The sequence below is a fragment of the Oryx dammah genome, unplaced genomic scaffold (assembly GCF_014754425.2).
Source record: "Oryx dammah isolate SB20612 unplaced genomic scaffold, SCBI_Odam_1.1 HiC_scaffold_2, whole genome shotgun sequence".
In the NCBI taxonomy this organism is placed as follows: Eukaryota; Metazoa; Chordata; class Mammalia; order Artiodactyla; family Bovidae; genus Oryx; species Oryx dammah.
In genome coordinates this window covers 23,710,890-23,734,259 of record NW_024070186.1, presented here as the reverse complement: position 1 = coordinate 23,734,259, position 23,370 = coordinate 23,710,890, and positions in this window count along the sequence as shown.

Below are 23,370 nucleotides of genomic sequence, written 5' to 3'. Positions count from 1 at the left end.
TATTTCTCCACTGATCTCCAGTAGCATATTGGGCACCTACCAACCTGGGGAGTGCCTCTTTCATTATCCTATCGTTTTGCCTTTTCATACTGTTCATGGGGTTCTCAAGGCAAGAATACTGAAGTGTTTCATCATTCCCTTCTCCAGTGGACCACATTCTGTCAGACCTCTCCACCATGACTCATCCATCTTGGATGGCCCCACAGGGCATGGCTTAGTTTCATTCAGTTAGACAAGGCTGTGGTCCGTGTGATCAGATTGGCTAGTTTTCTGTGATTATGTTTTCAGTGTGTCTGCCCTCTGATGCCCTCTAGCAACACCTACCATCTCACTTGGATTTCTGTTAACCTTAGATGTGGGGTATCTCTTCACGGCTGCTCCAGCAAAGCGTAGCCGGTGCTCCTTACCTTGGACAAAGTCGCCTCTCCTGAACTTGAACGTGGAGTAGCTCCTCTCCACCCTCCTGTGCCCACGCAGCTGCCGCTCCTTGCATGTGGGGTTGCTCCTTTCGGCCCAGACTTCCCTGGTGGCTCAGATGGTAAAAGCATCTGCCTACAATGTGGGAGACCCAGGTTTGATCCCTGGGTTGCAAAGATCCCCTGGAGAAGGAAATGGCAACCCACTCCAGTATTCTTGCCTGGAAAATCCCATGGACAGAAGAGCCTGGCAAGCTACAGTCCATGGGGTCCCACAGAGTCAGACACAACTGAGCGACTTCACTTCACTTCACTCCATTACAGAAGTGCAAATTAGAAGCTCAATGTGATACCTCTACTACCCTCTAGAATGGCTAAAGTCAAGAAAGCAGGTTCTATGAAGTATTGGCCTGAATGTGGAGAAGTTGGAACCCTCTTATATTGCTGGTAGGAATGCAAAGTGGTATTACCACTTTGAAAACGCTTTTGCATTTTTTAAAAGTTAAGCAAAACTTACCTTATGACCCAGCACTTCCACTTCTAGCACCACTTCTTGAGTATACTCAAGAGAAATAAAAAAAAAATGTGTCCACACAAAGACCTATATGAGAATGTTTATAGCAATATTATTCATGATGGAAACTGGCCATTATGGATGGTCCCAAACTGGAAACAATCCAAATATCCATCAACTGGGTAGCAAGGAATGGGTAAGCAAAATGTGAGATTATCCACACAATTTACAAGAAATAATGCTGTACTGTAGATGAACCTCCAAAATATTATGTGAAAGAAACCAGTTGCCAAGGACTTTGTACTGTATGACCTCATTTATACAAAATTTCCAGTGAAGGCACATTTATATAGACAGAGAGCTGATCAGTGGTTGTGCGGAACTTGATATATGAATGGGAATTGACTGCAAATGAATTTGAAGGAATTGATTTTGAGTGATGGAAATGTTCTACAACTGGGTTGTGGTGATGCTTGCATAACTCATTTAAAGCTACAAAATATTTTTGAATGGTACACTTAAAATAGGTGAATTATATAGTATGCAAATTATTCCTCAATAAAGGTGTTTTTAAAAATTCCTGTCAAAGAATAAATAAGGGTAGCAGAAATGAAATGAAAGAAAGTGAAGTGAAAGTGTTAGTTGCTCAGCCGTGTCTGACTCTATGCAATCCCATGGACTGTAGCCACCAGAGTCCTCTTTCCATGGAATTCTTCAGGCAAGAATACTGGAGTGGGTAGCCATTTCCTTTTCCAGGGCATCTTCCTGATCCAGGAATCAAATCTGGGTCTCCAGCATTGCAGGTGGATTCATTACCATCTGAGACAACAAGGAAGCCCAGGGGAAGTAAGATAGTGATATACAAAATGTGTTCTTGAAAGCCTGTATCTCCATTAGACAAAATTGTGGGTTTCTGCTAGCCAAAACACACTTGAGGATCTCTAAAATCATTCATTCAGAAATGCAACTGTTCCTATTGTTGAATCCTGAGATGAATGTCTTTTGCTGAATTAATTTTATTCATTTATTCATAAATATTCAATGTGCATCTGTTATGTGTCAAGCACTGTGTTAGGTTCTGGTTGCATAGGAATGAACAAAACAGTCATGATTCTTGTCCTCTTGGAGCTTTGAGTCTACTCTTGGGCATAGTTCCTGTGCATTTTGAAAATGCAGTTGAGATTGTGCTGCATGTTTAATTTTATATTTTGGCTCTTTACTTAATACTATATCATAGGCATCTAATCATATTATTACAAGCTCTCCACAAACCTTATTTTTATTTGCTGCAAACTTTACTGCAACATGCCTCCATGTTGGACAGTTAAATTATTTATAGTTTATTGCTGTTATGTATAATACTCCAAATAATTTCCTTGCAAATGAATCTTTATTTCCTTTTCTTTTTTTCTCAACTAGAATCTCAGAAGAAATATTATTGGGTCAAAGTTGTAAATATAGATCTTAATAAATGAATTCTTGATTGTTGTTGTTTAGTTGCTAAGTTGTGTCTGACTCTTTTGCAACCTTATGGACTATAGTCCACCAGGCTCCTCTGTCCATGGAATTCTCCAGGCAAAACTACTGGAGTGGTTGCCATTTCCTTCTCCAGGAGATCTTCCCCACCCAGGGATTGAACCTGTGTCTCCTGCATTGGCAGGTGGATACTTTACCACTGAGCCGCCAGGGAAGCCCAAAGTCTTGATCAGTTCAGATCAGTTCAGTTCAGTTCAGTTCAGTCGCTCAGTCATGTCCGACTCTTTTCGACCCTATGGACTAGCAGCATTCCAGGCTTCCCTGTCCATCACCAACTCTCGGAGCTTACTCAAACTCATGTCCATCGAGTCAGTGATGCCATCCAAACATCTCATCTTCTGTCATCCCCTTCTCCTGCCTTCTATCTTTCCCAGCATCAGGGTCTTTTCAAATGAGTCAATTCTTCCCATCAGGTGGCTAAAGTATTAGAGTTTCAGCTTCAACATCAGTCCTTCTAATGAATATTCATGACTGATTTCCTTTAGGATTGACTGGTTGGATCTCCTTTCAGTCCAAGGGACACTCAAGAGTCTTCTCCAGCACCACAGTTCAAAAGCATCAATTCTTTGGCACTCAGCTTTCTTTATAGTCTAACTCTCACATCTATACTTGACTACTGGAAAAACCATACCTTTGACTAGACGGACCTTTGGTAAAGTAACGTCTCTGCTTTTTAATGTGCTGTCTAGGTTGGTCATAGCTTTTCTTCCAAGGAGCAAGTGTTTTTTAATTTCATGGCTGCAGTCACCATCTGCAGTGGTTTTGGAGCCCAAGAAAATAAAGTCTTTCACTGTTTCCATTATTTCCCCATCTAATTGCCATGAAGTGATGGGACCAGATGCCATGATCTTAGTTTTATGAATGTTGAGTTTTAAGCCAACTTTTTCACTCTCTCCTTTCATTTTCATCAAGAGGCTCTTTAGTTCTTCTTCGCTTTCGGCCATAAGGGTGGTGTCATCTGCATATCTGAGGTTATTGATATTTCTCCTGGCACTCTTGATTCCAGCTTGTGCTTCATCCAGCTTGGCATTTTGCATGATGTACTCTGCATAGAAGTTAAATAAGCAGGGTGACAATATACAGCTTTGACGAACTCCTTTACCAATTTGGAACCAGTCTGTTGTTCCATGTCCAGTTCTGTTGTTTCTTGACCTGCATACAGATTTCTCAGGAGACAGGTCAGATGGTCTGGTATTCCCATCTCTTTAAGAATTTCCCAGAGTTAGTTATGGTCCACACAGTCAAAGGCTTTGACATAGTCAATAAAGCAGAAGTAGATATTTTTCTGGAACTCTCTTGCCTTTTCCATGATCCAGCGGGTGTTGGCAATTTGATCTCTGGTTTCTCTGCCTTTTCTAAATCCAGCTTGACCATCTGGAAGTTCATGGTTCTTGTACTGTTGAAGCCTGGCTTGGCAAATTTTGAGTATTTCTTTGCTAGCATGGGAGATGACTGCAACTGTGTGGTAGTTTGAACATTCTTTAGCATTGCATTTCTTTGGGATTGGAATGAAAACTGACTTTTTTCAGTCCTGTGGCCACTGCTGAGTTTTCCAGATTTGCTGGCATACTGAGTGCAGCACTTTCACAGCATCATCTTTTAGGATTTGAAATATTTCAACTGGAATTCCATCACCTCCACTAGCTTTGTTCATAGTGATGCTTCCTAAGGCTCACTTGACTTCACATCCAGGATGTCTGGCTCTAGGTGAATGATCATACCATTGTGGTTATCTGGATACCTATTACCAAATTATTTTCTGGAAAGGTGATATTGGCTTATAGTCCCATCAGTAAAGTCAAAGGCTTGTTATCTTCCAAGACCTTGGATTGAGTTGGAGGATGAACCTTAGCCCACAAAAGTGGGCCATGTTCTCGGCTGCATGGGTTGGGCCCTGGTCTTAGGCATTAATGTTTTCACAGAAGAAATTTTGGAGCAAAGTTTCATCAACAAGGACTGAACTAACTTCTGGCTGAGTTCTGTCCTCTCTTAGGCTACAGAAAAGTGGCTAGACCAACAATACCCAGGTCTCAAAATGAAACTGAGTTGGAAAAGGCAAACTGGCTCTAGGTACGAAGGGAAGAGTATTATGAATTGAGTTGATCACATTAGGCACAAACTAGATGAAAAGAAATCACAAAGCAACTAAGGAAATGGAAACTAAGTATCACAGGAAAATCAATTAGTTAAAAAGTCAGGTGAAGAGCCCAATCTGGAAGAAACACAAATCAGGTGGTAGAAGTGGCTTCCTCACCAACGTTTTCATTAGAGAATATTTTCAATTCAGTTCAGTTGCTCAGTTGTGTCCAACTCTCTGCGGACACTCTTTGTGGAGAATAAATTAGTAGGATTATAAATGTGAAAGAACAAAATCTGAAAGATGAGATGATAATACAACAGGATGAGCTATAAAAGGATATTTTAGACCTAAGGAAGGACTGATGCTAAAGCTGAAACTCCAGTACTTTGGCCACCTCATGTGAAGAGTTGACTTATTGGAAAAGACTCTGATGTTGGGAAGGATTGGGGGCAGGAGGAGAAGGGGACGACTGAGGATGAGATGGCTGGATGGCATCACCGACTCGATGGACATGAGTTTGGGTGAACTTCGGGAGTTGGTGATGGACAGGGAGGCCTGAGGAGTCGGACATGACTGAGTGACTGAACTGAACTGAACTGAAGGAAATGAATTAAATAAAGTGATCCCCTGAAGAAGGGAATGGCTTCCTGCTCCAGTTTTCTTGCCTGGAGAATTTCACAGATGGGGGAGTCTGGCAAACTACAGTCCATGGGATTGCAAAGAGCTGGACATGACTGAGCTATTAACGCTTTCACTTTTCACAACATAAAATAGCAAAGAACAGAACCAGTTCAGTTCAGTTCAGTCGCTCAGTCGTGTCCGACTCTTTGCGACCCCATGAATCACAGCACGCCAGGCCTCCCTGTCCATCACCAACTCCCGGAGTTCACTCAGACTCACGTCCATTGAGTCAGTGATGCCATCCAGCCATCTCATCCTCAGTCGTCCCCTTCTCCTCCTGCCCCCAATCCCTCCCAACATCAGAGTCTTTTCCAATGAGTCAACTCTTCACATGAGGTGGCCAAAGTACTGGAGTTTCAGCTTTAGCATCAGTCCTTCCAAAGAAATCCCAGGGCTGATCTCCTTCAGAATGGACTGGTTGGATCTCCTTGCAGTCCAAGGGACTCTCAAGAGTCTTCTCCAACACCACAGTTCAAAAGCATCAATTCTTCAGCGCTGAACAGAATAGACAGAGCTAAAAACTGAATTAATGGTATGAAGGGAAAGCTAGAGATAATCACATTGAATATAGAGGAGGAAGAAAAAAAAAGAATAAATAGAAGGAAGCAGAAGTGAAACAAAAGTGATTCAAAATAAGGTAATGGGTGTTCTTGTAATAGAGAATCCTACAAAGAGGAAGAATTCAGAGAGTATTCCAACTTGCAAATCCACATGTGGAAGGGTACCCCACAAATGAAAAAAAAAAAGAGAATGACTGATTTTTCTAGGTTAAATGATTGAATTTAAAGAATAAAGAAGGCATTCCTCAGACATGTAGGCACAAAGCAATTCCTGACAGTGGGAAAAATGAGTCTATCCTCCTATATTCTATGATAACTTCCTATTTTCAAAGATGATGGCACACTGTTTATAAAGTTCTGAGGTTTGGAAATTAAGACTAAGAAAATTATATGCAGCCAAGCAGTTGCCCACGTAAGAAGGCAACAGACAGCAGTCTTAAATATGACCTGCTTACATAAACCCAGAGCTCTTTGGCAATGAGATCAGGTTTGACAAAGTTATAAAAAAGGGTTAGTGGTGAGCAATGAATTCATTTGAATAAAAAACTATTTTTTTCTCAGCAAAGTGTGGTTGCAGCATAGAATGCTACTATTATAACTCTGGCAAAATGAACCAGCCTAATCAGTAGACATTGAAGAGTAGAGGAGTGGGAGGAAGTATGAGAGTATTATCACCTCCATGCTACTTGAAGCAGCAAGTTAGCCAAGACTATTTAAAATTCTCGTTAAAAAATGTAACTACAACTTGCCATGGTTCTCATAACATTTTAAAGTTTTCTTTAACCTTAATTTTTAAGTTAATGAAACATTTGATGTAGTATGAGTCTCTCAAATTTCTTTCAGTTTCTTTGTTGTTGTTTAGTCACTAAGTCATGTCTGACTTTTTGTGACTTTATGGACTGTAAACTTCCAGGTTTCTCTGTCCATGGGATTTCCCAGGCAAGAATACTGGAGTGGGTTGCCATTTCTTTCTTCAGGGGTTCTTCCTGACTCAGGAATTAATCTTGTTTCTCTTGCATTGGCAGGTGGATTCTTTACCACTGAGCTACCTGGGAAGCCCTTAATTTCTTTATCTTCGGTTAAATTCAAGAAAAAAATTAAATTTACAAATAGCATTCATAGAATCTTCTCATTTTTAGAAATGTTTCTCTGTGTCTATCTCCCCAGCTTTCTTTTCTCTCTTTTTCCTAACATCTGTGTAAATATCAGAGGGCCACCACAAAGATGATCACAAAATGATAACACTGATTATTTCTGTGTGGTAAGATTTCCAGTGACATGATTTCTTTTTTGTACTTTTCTGTGTGTCTTGCATTTTAAATTAATGAGTATGAATCATTATAAAATATTTGTTATTTTTATAAGATGTTATACATGTTCTTTGCAGAAATTTTCAAACATACACATAAAAAGAGAAAAGAACACTGCCATCTAGATATATCTACCATGGTAACCTATTCTGTTGTGGCTCCCAATGAACAATGCTCCTGGGTTTTCATGCTCCATGCAGTCCCCTCCCTTGCTCACTCTGAGGTTGGCCATACATGATGGTTAATTTTGTGTGCCTACTTAGCTAGGCTATCATGCCAAGTTATTATTTTGTTGTTGTTGTTGAATACAAGTCTACGTGTTGTTGTGAAGGTATTTTTTAAAGATGTGATTAATAGTCAAATCAGTCAACTTATGAGTAAAGCAGATTACACTTCATATTGTGGGTGGGCCTCATGCAATCAGTTGTAGGCTTAAGAACAAAGACTAAGATTTTCTGAGGAAGAAGGAATTCTCCTCAAGATTTTAACATAGAAACCCTGCCTGAGTTTCCAGCCTGCTGCCCTGTGGCATTCAGACTCAAGACTGCAACATCAACTCTTACCTTGATTTCCAGTCTATCAGCCTGCCCTACCATTTCAGACTTGCCATATTTGGCTAATGGAGCATAAGCAAATGTAACACAAGCACAGACTTAATACAATCTTTCACATTAGGGGTTATTATTTTGGAACAGTTCCTCTTGGAGCCCAGAACCACTGTGTGAAGATCTGGCTGTCCTTCTGGAAGATCATGCTGAAAGAGAGAAGAGCGGAAAAAGAGAGAGGTTCAGGCAGCCCCTAGCTGTTCCACTCACTCCAGATGAGGGACCAGACAGCCTCAATCAGGCCACCAGGTCATTGGAGCTGTTATCAGTGACCCAGGAGAGACCAGGAAAAGAACTATCCAGACGGTAGAATCATAAACAAATAAATGGTTATAGTTTTAAGCCACTAATTTTGGGGGTGGTCAATTGCTTTGTAAAATGTAACATAACTATATTGGTATATGCACTTTTTGTCTTTTTATGTAATTTAAATATTTTAATGAAACTGAAAGCATACTCTATAATTGTACATCATGCTTTTTGGGTGACATTATGGGTCATTTCTTATGTTACCAAAGTTTATCTTAAACCTCATTTTTAATGGATCTATATATATATGGGCTGGAAGAAGCACAAGCTGGAATCAAGATTGCTGGGAGAAATATCAATAACCTCAGATATGCAGATGACACCACTCTTATGGCAGAAAATGAAGAGGAACTAAACAGCCTCTTGATGAAAGTGAAAATGGAGAGTGAAAAAGTTGGCTTAAAGCTCAACATTCAGAAAACAAAGATCATGGCATCTGGTCCCATCACTTCATGGGAAATAGATGGGGAAACAGTGGAAACAGTGTCAGACTTTATTTTTTGGGGCTCCAAAATCACTGCAGATGGTGACTGCAGCCATGAAATTAAAAGACGCTTACTCCTTGGAAGAAAAGTTATGACCAACCTAGATAGCATATTGAAAAGCAGAGACATTACTTTGCCAGCAAAGGTCCGTCTAGTCAAGGCTATGGTTTTTCCTGTGGTCATGTATGGATGTGAGAGTTGGACTGTGAAGAAGGCTGAGCACTGAAGAATTGATGCTTTTGAACTGTGGTGTTGGAGAAGACTCTTGAGAGTCCCTTGGACTGCAAGGAGATCCAACCAGTCCATTCTGAAGGAGATCAGCCCTGGGATTTCTTTGGAAGGACTGATGCTAAAGCTGAAGCTCCAGTACTTTGGCCACCTCATGTGAAGAGTTGACTCATTGGAAAAGACTCTGATGCTGGGAGGGATTGGGGGCAGGAGGAGAAGGGGACGACCGAGGATGAGATGGCTGGATAGCATCACTGACTCAATGGACGTGAGTCTGAGTGAACTCCGAGAGTTGGTGATGGACAGGGAGGCCTGGCGTGCTGTGATTCATGGGATCGCAGAGTCAGACACGACAGAGCGACTGAACTGACTGACTCAACTGATATATATATTTATCCATTTCCTATTGCACATCTAGATTGTTTCTAATATTAGACAACTACTATTAGACAATCTACTATTAGACAACAGTATGATAATTGTTCTTGTGTATATTACCAGAATCAGCCAGCCAAGCATCTTCTATATTCCAGACTCATTGAAACTGTGTAAGATAACAACGAATGTTTATTATTTTAAACCACTAAATAATGGGTAATTTCTTATGCAGCAATTAGTAGCTAATTCAGGACCCCTTGTGTCTTTTGGATTTTTAACCTTTAAACTAGGAAAACCTACCACAAGTTTGATTCCTTGTAACTCAGCTCTTAGCATTGACTAATTCTACCACTTTATGGAGGGAGAATATGAACAATCTGTACCACATCGACTCTTCTTGGGCTTTCCCTTCACAACAGGTCTTCACTGACCTCTGTATCTTGACAACTTATTAATATTCATTGGAGCTCTGCTGCTGCTGCTGCTAAGTCGCTTCAGTCATGTCCGACTCGGTGTGACCCCATAGACAGCAGCCCACCAGGCTCCCCCGTCCATGGGATTCTCCAGGCAAGAACACTGGAGTGGGTTGCCATTTCCTTCTCCAATGCATGAAAGTGAAAAGTGAAAGTGAAGTCACTCAGTCGTGTCCGACTCTTGGTGATCCCATGGACTGCAGCCTACCAGTCTCCTCCATCCATGGGATTGTTCAGGCAAGAGTCCTGGAGTGGGGTGCCATTGCCTTAGTTTTTTCCCTGCATAGACATCAGGCTCATATTTCCAATTGTTCACCGCCTGTTATCTCCTTCTGGATGTTACTCAGAGTGTGCAAAATGAAGTTCATCATCTTCCCTTACAATTCTTTCCTTCTTTCTTCTTTGCCTTGATGCAGAGGTGGGACTAGGCTGGGTGGAAAGTGGGAATGTGACCCTGCATTAGTTGTCTGTTGCTGGGAAACAACTTACCCTAAAGCTTAGTGGCATAAAACAAGAAGCATCTGCTATCTTGCACAGCTTCTGAGATTCAGGAATGTGGAAGTAGATTATCTGGGTGGTTCTTTTTTTTTTTTTTTTTTTTTTTACAAAGAAAATGTTACAGTTTATTTTAAGTCTCTACCAGGTCTAAATTTTTTTTTTAATTAATTAATTTATTTTTAATTTCTACTTTACAATTCTGTATTGGTTTTGGCATAGATTGACATGAATCCACCACTGGAGTCACTTATGAAATTACCATCAAGATGTTTTCTGGGAACTTCCCTGGTGTTTTGGTGGCTAGAAATCCACCTGCCAATGTGGGGGACATGGGTTCAGTCCCAGGTCTGGGAGGATTCCACATACCACTGGGCAGCCAAGCTCGTGTAGCACAGCTACTGAGCCTGTGCTCTGGAGCCGGTGAGCAGCAATTACTGGAGTCTGTGCTGTCTAGAGCCTGTGCTCCACAACAGGAGAAACCACCACAGTGTGCACATCACAACTAGAGGGTAACCCTTGCTCACCACAACTACAGAAAGTCTGCTTGCAGTAATGAAGACCCAGCACAGCCAAAAAATAAATATATAATTTTTTTGGAAAAAGGATTGCAGTATTCTAGATATCTTCCTGGGGCCGAAGGGTCTGCTTGCAAGATGGCTCATTTACACAGTTGTTGGTTGGAGGTCTCAGGTTTTTGCTGGATGTTGAAAGAAGGCCTCCATTCCTCACCACATGGACCTCTCCAGAGAGCTGCTTGAGCTTCCTCACAGTATGGCAGCTAGCTTTCCCTGGAGGGAGTAATCTAAGAGCAAGGGAAAAACTGCCATGTCTTTGATGACCTAGCTTTGAAAGTCACATACCATCATTTCTTCCATATTCTTTGGGTCATGCAGATCAACCTTGAAACAAAGTGCACACAAAATCTTGAGACAATGACATACAAAGCTGTAATTGTGGGGATGGAAGGGGGGTCATTTGGAGCCATCCTGGAGCAGACACCCTTCTTGTGCCCATGGTTTTAGAACTGAGACAATGGCTATAGGAAGTATATTATACAGCTTCCAGGTCAGTTGTGCTAGGATAAGGTGCTTGGAGTCATATCACTTAATTGAGAGAGGACAAAATTAGAGAGGCAAGCCAAAATGAGACTCAGAGTGGTACATGGGACAAAGTAAGTCACTGTATATTTATCTTGAATGTATGTGTGTGAGTATTCCTTGTGGAGAGGTGCAGACACAAAAAGACATTAACAGGGATCTGTAATCTTGATTGTCATCACTGCAGGGACAAGCTCTTTCCTCACTCACCTCTGTGCTTCAACCTGACCCAGCTAACTATTCATAGTAGGCTAAGTGTCTTGCCTCCTCTGTCTGAACTTTTCCCATGTTTCTGTAACTGAGCACTGTCTTAGTTTGAGATGGTCCAGCTGATACCCATGAGAAAAGGCTTGTTAGTGCAAGCAGTTCATTTGGAAGGCGATCCCAGGAGATTCTGGCAGAAGATGAGGGAATTGCACTGGTTAGAGATAGGGAAGGTGGTCAAGCAAACAGGCTAGTCCCATGGGCAATTAGCTTAGTCCCTCTGGAGAACGCTGGGAGATAGAGTAGAGGAGTGAAAAATTGGCCTCTGAGTTATCCCATCTGAGAGATGAGATTCCTGGAGGACCTATTCACCAACTCCAATCTGTTGTTGGTTGAGGACTCTCCCTGCTGCTGCTGCTGCTAAGTCGCTTCAGTCGTGTCCGACTCTGTGCGACCCCATTGATGGCAGCCCACCAGGCTCCCCCGTCCCTGGGATTCTCCAGGCAAGAACACTGGAGTGGGTTGCCATTTCCTTCTCCAATGCATGAAAGTGAAAAGTGAAAGTGAAGTCACTCAGTTGTGCCCAACTCTTAGCGACCCCATGGACTGCAGCCTACCAGGCTCCTCCATCCATGGGATTTTCCAGGCAAGAGTACTGTGGGGTGCCATTGCCTTCTCCGGAGGACTCTCCCAGGAGGAGTTAATTCTCTGGCATGCTGGCCTGCCACTCAAATAAGCAGAGTTGATACAGCAGCTGGGTGAAGCTCTCAACCTCAGCGTTGCAGGTGCTGACAGTTTGAAGTCAGAAGTTGGGCCTGCAGGGATGTGTTAAGTGCCAAGGAGATATGGGAGGGGCACCAACAACATTTTCTGTGAGCACCATTAGAATTCAAGTCAGGCCTTACCTCTCATGAGAAGCTCTCCACGACTCCTCTTTCTCTCCCCTAGTGGGTTGGGTCCCTCCCTGCTTTGCTCTCATCCCAACTGCCCTTTACTTTATTGTAACTATCTGCATCTTTCCCTCTGAACTCTGAGTAAACGGAAGATTTGATTCAGTATCTCTGTGGTGCCTAGAAAAAGTCCTGGCTCAGTGACTTCTCTGGTGGTTCGGTGGTTAAGACTTCACCTTCTAATGAAGGGGTATGTGTTCGATCTTCAGTCTGGGGGCTAAGATTGCATATGCCTCAAGGTCAAAAAGCCAAAATGCAAAACAGAAAAAAATATTGTAACAAATTCAATGAAGACTTTAAAAATGGTCCACGTTAAAAAAAGAGAAAAAGTCCTGGCCTGGCACATGGTGGATGTCCAATAAATCTTGAGTGAATGAATGAATGAAGACTTCTTCATTTGGAGTAGCATGGGAAATGTTCTATGTGTTCCTGTGTCTGAAAGCTTTAACATAAGTTATTACCATTTCTACTCTTGTGGGCTTATTTTATGGGAATAATTTCCTACAGAGGGGTCTTCCAGGTGCAGGAAAAGCGCTAACATGTTTATGGTGTACCAGCTGGCACATCAAGCCCTGGCTGATTCACTGCTGAAGCTCTCCCTGGATTCTTGGGGGATGAGCTGGGGAGGGGGCATGAGAGGCTGCCATGCAGCAGCTCTCTGCCTGGAAAACCCTCACAGGGGGTGAGGCTGGGGCATGAGGAATGGCAAGGTTTGTGCATAGACCAAGAATGACCCCAGAAATCCCTTCTAGTCCCATTTTAGGTAGTCATGATTTACTCATTGTCACAGCCACTGAGCACTCCGAGAAGGATGCATTGTCTCTGAGAAGACAGCAGTAGTGATGATTTGGCTGTTATTATGGATAATAATTGTGTTTGCTGTCTGTGCTGCCTGGGCATTTTCGGGAGCTTTGTTACCACTGCTGTAATTTTAAATATTTTAATTAATGATACTTTGCTGTGCTTATGCCTTGAGGCTCCTTAAGCAAAATGAGCAATTAAAAAAAAACACAGAAAGCAAACGAATGAAAATAAAAGAAAGGGCACTATAAAAATCATTCTGTTTCTATGATGTTTCAGGCTTGAAAAATGTATTCAACTGCCTGCTTCAGGCAAGAGAAAATTCTCCCTGCTTCTGCCTGTTATCTTTTGCTTCCATAGTCATCCATCTCCTGTAGCTGCTGAGTGACATGGAATATACATAAAGCATCATCAAAAAAGAGCAAGAGCAGAGGAGAAGGGCAAAATGGAGGCTTAAAGTGTCCAGCAAAATTGGAGTCCATGCTTTTAAAAGTATATCATCATCATTGATTATCATCATCAATTGTTGCTGCTGGTGATTTTCACACTTCCCTGATATTGGGATATCATTGACGAGATACCAGACAACTGGTTTCTATCTGAGCTCTTTCAATGTATTGGGTTAGCCAAAAAGTTCGCTTGGGTTTTTACATAACATCTTATGAATAAAAACCTAACAAACATTTTGGCCAACCCAATAGTAACTGAAAATGTCCTGGCTGAGCAATCACGAGCCTCAGAATGTTCCTGGAGGAATGCACGGGAGAGGTCTATAGGGTAGGTGATCTTCTGACATGTAAATGTTCTATTTTCATTATGTAGGAGATATGAAGATATGGAGGCCTAAGAGGCAAAATTTCCCTCCACATCTCACCACAACAAGGGTTCTCTGGTCCAGGCCAGGATTCCAAACTCAGGGACTCATGGGCCTGCACAACTTTAAAACAGAAATGCCAAACAGGAAAATCTAACTTCCAAGCTCTTGAAAGTTCAGAAGCTCTGCCAAGCTCAGTCCACATGGCAACACGGGGCTGGAGCTGGCCCCCTGTGGTGTGCTGGAATGGGCTCTCACCAGCTCAGGAGGGGGACTGTGTGCTTATCTTCTCAACTCTGATGAGGACCATTTTTAAAGTCTTTATTGAATTTTTTACAATTGCTTCTTCTTCTTCTTTTTTTTTTTTTTCATGCTTTGTTTTTTTGGGCACAAGGCATGTGGTATTTTAGCTCCCTGACTAGCGATCAAATCCACACCTTCTGCATTGGAAGGCAAAGTCTTAACCACTGGACTGCAGGGAAGTCCCCTTGTCAATTCTGATCAGTGACTTCATGGTGGTAGCTTGAGATGATTGAGATCAGTCACAGTGGGAGTATTAATATCATGAAGAGTGGTAAATGCTACAAGTCATTAATAGTTGAGTTTTTTTTTCTTTCAAAGAACACATTGTTAAACATTTAACACACCACTGTGGCTGCCTCTGCAGATAGGTGTGTTCAGTGTGCATTTTCACACCTGCAGCACCCCATCATCTCTCTACAATGAGGTTGGGTTGTCTACCTTGTCCCTGGGGTTTAGATCCTGGGTTTAGGATATTCTTAGATTACTCTTTTGTGTTCCAGGGGCCTCCATGGAGAAGAAATCCCCTACCCTAGACCTGCATTTGGAAGGATAGGCTTATCAAAATTGTCACTGAAAGGGAGAAAGGGAAAATCAGCTTTGAGCTAGGGGAGGGGCTGGCTGAATCTTTGGGGGTGAAAGACTCCTATAAGCCAGGGAAGGGAAGAGTTCATTTTAGGAAGCAAGAGATATGAATTTTTTGTGTGGCAGACACCCAGTCCCTAGTTATACAGTGTCCCAGTTGTATACTGTGGGGTGGACCCTGGGCACTGGAGCCTGGGAGGCTTGGGAAAGTTAGGCCAAGACATACAGAAGTCACTACTGAGCAGACAGCTTGTGCTCTGGTGATGGGAGCATGGGAGAAACACCATGGGCAGGACTGATGTCATTGACCTGTGCATTATACTTGCTTTAATGCTGTTTGCCCTGCTTGAAATTCTTAAAAAAAAATTCCAATGAATTAAAAAAAATTTATTATTGAAGCATAATTGCTTTACAATGTTGTGTTAGTTTCTGCCATAAAACAAAGTGAGTTAGCTATATGTATACATATATCCAGGCTTCCTATATGGCTCTAGTGGTAAAGAATCCACTGGCAATGAAGGAGCCTCAAGAGACATGGGTTCAATCCCTGGGTCAGGAAGATCCCTTGGAGGAGGAAATGGCAACCTGATCCAATATTCTTGCCTGGAAAATCCCATTGGCAGAGGAGCCTGGTGGGCTACAGTTCGTGGGGTTGCAAAGAGTTGGACATGACTGAAGGGACTTAGCGGAGCACACACATACATATATCCCCTCCCTTGTGAGCCTCCCTCCCACCACCACTTCCACCCCACCCCTCTGGGTCATCACAGAGCACTGAACTGAGCTCCCTGTGCAGTACGGCAGGTTCCCGCTCACTCTGTCTCTTTAGTCGCTAAGTTGTGTCCGACTCTTGCGACCCCATGGACTGTAGCCCGCCAGACTCTTCTGTCCATGGGATTCTCCAGGCAAGAATATTGGAGTGGGTTGCTATTTCCTTCTTCAGGGGATCTTCCTGACCCAGGAATCGAAACTGGGTCTCCTGCACTGCAGGTAGATTCTTTACTGACTGAGTTAGGAGGGAAGCTCAAGCTAGCTATTTTATACAAAGTAGTGTATATGTGTCAGTGTTTTCATTTTGCACTGCCTGGGCTACACAAATGATGCAGCTGATCCTGTCCATTGGGAACTGACAACCGGAGAGCTGCCCAGTGGTTTTGGGCTGGATAGTCTCTCACAGGGCTTCCTGTGCAATCTCAAGAACCAGGGGGAGGGATTCTTCAAAATGTCCTACCAACTCCTGGGAGTGGGGCTGACTCAGAGCCACATGGTCAGAAACACTAAGAAATGTGTTACTTTTGGGTAGATGTAGGGCTGTCTTACTGCGCTAGGTTGACTGTGTTTTTATTTTTTAGCCCTAGAATGAACTGGTGGCTCAGATGGTAAAGACTCTGCCTGCAATGTGGGAGACTGGGCTTCGATCCCTGGGTCAGGAAGATCCTCTGGAGAAGGGAATGGCTACCCACTCCAGTATTCTTGCCTTGAGAATTCCATGCACAGAGGAGCCTGGCGGGCTACAGGTCATGGGGTCTCAGAGAGTTGGACACGAATGAGCAACTAACACTATCAGTATCAGAGTGGTCTTATTTATTGCCCTAGGTTGACGGTTTTATATTTTTAGTCCTTGGATTAACTGAAGGCACAGTGCCAGATTTTGGTAATAGAGGACTGAATGTGACAAGGCCTCTTCCTAAAGGAAGCTCAGAGTCCAGTGGTACCTGTGTAGGTAACCCACAACTCTTAGCCTATGTGGTACATTAGAATTGCAATCTGTAAAATGTGCCATGGAGATGAAGTTGTTTTTTAGTTTGTGACTCTTTGCGACCCAGTGGACTGCAGCATGCCAGGCTCCCCTGTCCATCACCAATTCCCGAAGTTTGCTCAAACTCATGTCCAACTCATCACCAACTCACTGAGTTGGTGATGTCATCCAACCATCTCATCCTCTGTTGTCACCTTCTCCTCCTACCTTCAATCTTTTACAGCATCAAGGTCTTTCCCGATGAGTCGGCTCTTTGCAGCCCGTGGCCAAAATATTGGCACTTCAGCTTCAGCATCAGTCCTTCCAATGAATATTCAGGGTTGGTTTCCTTTAGGATTGACTGGTTTGATCTTCTTCAGGAGCTATCTATCGGTTCTGTAGAAACAGGATGAGGGGCATTTATGGCAAAGCCCTGAAGGCGAGTAGAGCTCTCTGGGTGGAGAGAGTGGCAAGGTGTAAAGCAGATGCTTGCCTAGAATCCTCTTACTGAGGGGTCTGCTGTGTTTTGCTGGTGCTGTAGCTTTGAGTAGTAGTGAGTTCCACCTAAGAGCTTTGTACACCCTGGAATGACTGCCTTGTGCTGTGGTCTATGTTATGATAGCAAAACTATTCTGGAGGCTGCTTCAGATGACCACTTGGTAAGTGGGTCTTTCTTGATAGTGTGCTAAGGTAACACATGGGAAGTACTAGTGGATGTGTTTCCCCTAATACATCCCTTACTTGGTGACCCTTATCCTATCTGGACAGCTGGACTCTGGAATATGCTTGCTGCAGGGAAGGGATATGACAGCAGAAGCTTTAGCCAGGCTTTGAAAATCTGAGACTCAGGGGTCTTGGTGAGTATCAGTGTCGGAGGAAGTACTGATAGCTTTTCTGAACTCGAGGACTGGACAGCATTTTCCCAAACAGGGATAAGGTGGAGTCAGATGGGCAGGAGGAGGGAAGAGATGAGGGTCCCCATGATAACACTGTATTCTGCAGCCATGCTTCTTCAGCTCATCCTGAGAAGGGGAAGGGAAGAGAGGTGGTTGATGGCAGTGGTCCTTAGTTCTATTAAAACTAACGACTGCTTTATGTAGTAAATATTTTGTGAAGTCTTCTTTACTGTCCTGAAATAAAGTGAAATTCATGGGTAATATAACTCCTGTTATATAACAGCCAATTAATATGTCCACAAATTTCTGAAGTACCCCTTGGGGAATAGGGCCAATACTGGTTCAGAATCATTGGTTTAGGGATTTTTTTTCCCCCTGGGTAGGAACCAGGAAGAGGAAAGATCCCATTAGTGGTGGGATGGGTCGGGAAGGGACCAGGGACGCCTGCAGAAAGCATCCATTCATGAGAGTCCTCAGAGGTGCCAAATGCAGAGCTGGGGAGTGGCTGGGTCACACTGAGTCCTGGACATCATTGTGAAGGAGGCGGCAGTGGTGCTGGAAGGTAGAAGAGAGAAGTCAGATCCAAAAAGGCCTTGTGTTGGGACGGAAGAATGGCCCAGCAGTGACTTGTGTGGCCTGACCACCCAAACGGGAATGAGGCTGAGGCTGTCTCAGCAGATGCTGGCAAAGATACAGAACTGCACCCCAGCCCCACCATGCTCAGAGCTCAGCGATAGAAATGGAGTCATTTTTGCTTGCTGCAATTATATTAAGAAGATTCCCTCACTTGACCGAGTTTGGCCTCTCTCCCACCTCCTCTGATGTAGAGAGTGGACCATGACTGATGATCCATCATCCAATCATAGATCCCTGCTGCTTATAATCTAACTATGTTCATCTCCTGGAAATGAAGGTTCTGGGGCTGTCTGAAGATAGTCTGTAGGTTTTATGAAACAGAAAATCTTTGCGAAGATATATCAGGTGTAAATCCCTGGGAGGTAAGAAGTAACTACCCCTGTGGGGGACAATAATCATATAATCTTGCTTTCCATCTTTGTTGAGAATGAAGGTGGTGATGGACATATTTGTTCTAGTGAGAAAATAATGGGATTTAGAGGGTAAGAACTCTTGAATCTTGATTTAGTTTGTGGGACCATTTATTTATCTTCTTTGAAACTCATTTTTTTTTCATCTGTAGAATGGGTGTGAGACTCACACAGAATAATGTATAGAGAGTATAGAGAGCTCCTTGTCATCTGTAAAGTCATGATTGTTAATTATTGCTATGAAAATCACATTAGGAGCAACTGATTTTTGCCATCCAGTGGCCAGATGGGGGTAAGTAGATTTCCTCTGGGCTCAATAGTTTCTGCCTCAGATAATCACCTCTTAAGAGTTCTTTGGTTGGCACTTGAAGATCAGAAATTTATTTGAAAGCAATTTAATCACTCCGTGAATAAGCGGAAAGATATATTTCATTTTATAGATGAGTGAAATGTAAACTGGTAATAGCATATGGGCTACATCTGTAAGACTTTAATTTAGATCACTAATGCTTTCACATTGGCCTTTGGTTGGTTTTTGGATTGGAGATGTATTTATTTAAGGCTTGTTTGAAACTGTGTATCAGTGCATGCATCCTTTCATCCAGCCAGTAAAAGTATACTCATTGAAGTGTTTAATTTGTTCAAGTGTCTGGGAAAAGTCCTAGGGGGCTGTAGCCATGAATCTCAGGTAAGCCCTATTTAAGTATTAACTCTTGACCATTCACTTTTTCTACCCTTGATATTACTTCTTGCATCTTCATTAAAGATTATACATTTTCTTTAGTTCAACTGTTTTACTGATAATTCTTAACTAATTTCTTTTTCTTTTCTTTTCTTTTTTTTTAGGCATAGAACAATCATTTGTTTGGGCTGAAAGAGATCAGGTTATGGAAGACTGATATCAAGAAACCCTGTCTCCAAAAGTAAAGTAATTGATAATATTCAGGTATATCTTACTTTTCCATTTGATAAATTTGCTAAAGTAAAATTAATAATTAAAAAAAAAAAACACCCAGTGTCAGAAGAGTATATACCCTTGAGGTGGGAAAGACCTAAAATAAGCTAGGAAAGCCAAAGAAGAAAACTTTGACATATTCAGTTCAGTTCAGTTCAGTCACTCAGTCGTTTCCGACTCTTGGCGACCCCATGAATCACAGCACGCCAGGCCTCCCTGTCCATCACCATCTCCCGGAGTTCACTCAGACTCACATCCATCGAGTCCGTGATGCCATCCAGCCATCTCATCCTCGGTCGTCCCCTTCTCCTCCTGCCCCCAATCCCTCCCAGCATCAGAGTCTTTTCCAATGAGTCAACTCTTCTCATGAGGTGGCCAAAGTACTGGAGCTTCAGCTTTAGCATCATTCCTTCCAAAGAAATCCCAGGGTTGATATCCTTCAGGATGGACTGGTTGGATCTCCTTGCAGTCCAAGGAATCTGCAAGAGTCTTCTCCAACACCATAGTTCAAAAGCATCAGTTCTTCGGCGCTCAGCCTTCTTCACAGTCCAACTCTCACATCCATACATGACCACAGGAAAAAACATAGCCTTGACTAGACGGACTTTAGTCGGCAAAGTAATGTCTCTGCTTTTGAATATACTATCTAGGTTGGTCATAACTTTTCTTCCAAGGAGTAAGCGTCTTTTAATTTCATGGCTGCAGTCACCATCTGCAGTGATTTTGGAGCCCCCAAAAATAAAGTCTGACACTGTTTCTACTGTTTCCCCATCTATTTCCCATGAAGTGATGGGACCGGATGCCATGATCTTCGTTTTCTGAATGTTGAGCTTTAAACCAACTTTTTCGCTCTCTTCTTTCACCTTCATCAAGAGGCTTTTTAGCTCCTCTTCACTTTCTGCCATAAGGGTGGTGTCATCTGCATATCTGAGGTTATTGATATTTCTCCCAGCAATCTTGATTCCAGCTTGTGTTTCTTCCAGTCCAACGTTTCTCATGATGTACTCTGCATAGAAGTTAAATAAGCAGGGTGACAATATACAGCCTTGACATACTCCTTTTCCTATTTGGAACCAGTCTGTTGTTCCATGTCCAGTTCTAACTGTTGCTTCCTGACCTGCATACAGATTTCTCAATTTGACATATTAGATGAGATAAATATTTGAAACTTCTATGTCAAATGATATCATAAATGAAACCTAAAGACAAACAAAACATTGTGGGAAATACCCACAACCTGTATGATAGACAAAAGTTCCTATCTCAAGAGCTCTATAGCATGTTAAGAAAAAGGCTTCCAGCTGTTAGAAGGAAGCACAAAGGCAGGTCATACCTGAGGAAACAAAAGTGATAAGTAAACATATGAAACAATATACAGGCTCACCGAAAGTTAGGAAAATGCAATTTAGGATTAGCATCTTTACTCAGTCATCAGCAAAACAGGAGATGATTGAGGATTGCCAAGGCTTGAGTGGTATGGGGAAATGGGCTCTTTCATCCATTATTTGTGGGAATGTAAGTAGGTGCAACATTTTGGGAAAGTAATTTAAACATATTTTTAAAAATAAAAAATAGACATTGCAACAACACGATGAACCTAGAGATTGTCATACTTAGTGAAATAAGTAAGACAGAGAAAGAGAAATGTCATGTATCACTTATATGTGGAATTTAAAAAGAAATGATACAAATGAAATTATTTACAAAACAGAAACAGATACATGAACTTATGAATGAACTTACGGTTATTAGGGAGGAAAGGAGGGGGAAGGGATGGTTAAGAGAGTTTGGGATGACACGTACTCTCTGCTATATTTAAAATGGATAATCAACAAGGACCTAGTGTATAGCACAGGAAACTCCACCCAGTGTTATGCATCAGCCTAGATTGGAGAAGGGTTTGGGGGGGAATGGTTACATGTACATATATGGCTGAGTCCCTTCCCTGTTCATCTGAAACTGTTACAACATTGTTAATTGTTTATACTCCAATACAAAATAAAATGTTAAAAAATAAAATAAAATAAAATAAATAGAATTCATAACCAACAAAGACCTACTGTATAGCACAGGGAAGACGGCTCAATATTATGTGACAGCTTACCTGCAATTTCACACTTTTTCAGAGCTGCTGGATTTGTTGTTTTGGTCTCAAGTGTTTATGCTTCACAGAAGCAAACAATCATTAATGTGTAGAAAGTAAGAATTTAAACTTCATAAACAGAAACAAGTTCATTTTTTAAAAAAGTTGAATAAAAAATGATGCCAGCACAACACACACACACACACACACACAATAGTGTGGTGGCCTGAATGGGAGTGTAGTGGGGGAGGATGGATACATGTCCATATATGGCTGAGTTGCTCTGCTGTGCACCTAAAACTACCATAACATTGTTAATCAGCTATACTCCAATAAAGAGTAAAAAGTTAAAAAAAATTTTTTTAAATAAAATAGATGAAAAGATAGACATATTCTTTGATGCAATAAATCCAGATTTCAGCAAATAAGGTGCTTAATACAAAAGGAGAAATATATAAAAATAGCTATTGCAGCAGTGATGGTAAAAAATAGGGATAAGGGAGTAGGAATGTGAATGTTCATCAAGTCAGGGATAACTGGATAGCCTGCTCTCTATAGCATATGAAATATTATAAAGCCATTAAAAAGCATGACTTGGATTTATATTTATTGCCTTGAAAGAATCCACACTATGGCAGTTGGGTAAAATGCGTGTGTATTATTAAGGCCTAGGAAAAGCTATGGAAACAAATACCTCCAATTACTGAGGCTGATTATTCCAAAGGGGTGCATTTGAAGATAGGAGACTAATAATTGTCATTGTTAGAGATTTCTGTTTTGTTTGAAAGCATTACAAGCAATGTCTTCATGACTTAATGATTTCATTGAGTTGAAGTGAAGTTATAAAAACAAAAATGAAAAGAGAGAGGAAGTGGGAAGGGCAAGGAATAAAGAGCTGTTAGCCTGACGCCATCTTGGGCACTTGCAGTTTCTCCTGCCCTTCCTCTGACCCTACCCAAGACTGTAGTGTGCAGTGAATCACTTCTCTGTCATTAAGGGCTTTGTAGTTAATAGATATTTTTTAATAATCATTAGGACCAGGTGGCCTCTATGCCCTGTTAGTCCCCAAACAATGATGGAAACCTTCCCTGACATATTCTCAGCACCCACATGACTAGTTACCCATTCATAAATCTTGACTTAGGAATGCATGTCCTGTTTCCAAGCACTTACCCTCATGCCCTAGGTTAACTATAAAATTTTCACAGTGGCCCATTGGCAGTGAGGAATGCAGCTTCAACTGATTCTCAATCATTGTCTGCCCCATCCCACCCTGTAAATGTTACCCGATAATAAATGGATCCTCTGATTATATGGAGGTGCCGGTCTCATTTTTGGTCTCAAGATGCCTTCTTAGTTCAATGGGCACTTTTCATTCATTCTGTCCTCCAAAGGGGAAGGAGGAAGACAGGAATGGAGGGAGGGGCGGGTAGAGAGAAAGAGGAAGTGAGTTAGAGCATTAACATTAACATTGTAGAACATTAATGGAGGAAAGAAAAAAAAATTTTCCCAACCACAGAAAAAGCAGTCATAAGTCAAAGGGAGTTAGAGCTAACAGAAATACCATTATAGAATGAGTTCTTTAACCTGACAGTGTTATTCTTATAAATTACACATATGGACTATTTGGGGGTTAATGTTCAGTGTTAGAGTAGTGAGGCTCTTTCTAGTCTTTTATATTGAAGTATTTGTGCCTTGATGTTTGTTGTTAACATCTTAGTTTTGTTTGTTGAAAGCTTATTTGAGATCTTGGTTGTTTAAAAAGAACAGGAAATCAGAAAAGATAAATAAGATTGAGAGTGGGGAAAAGAAAAAAAAATATTACTTG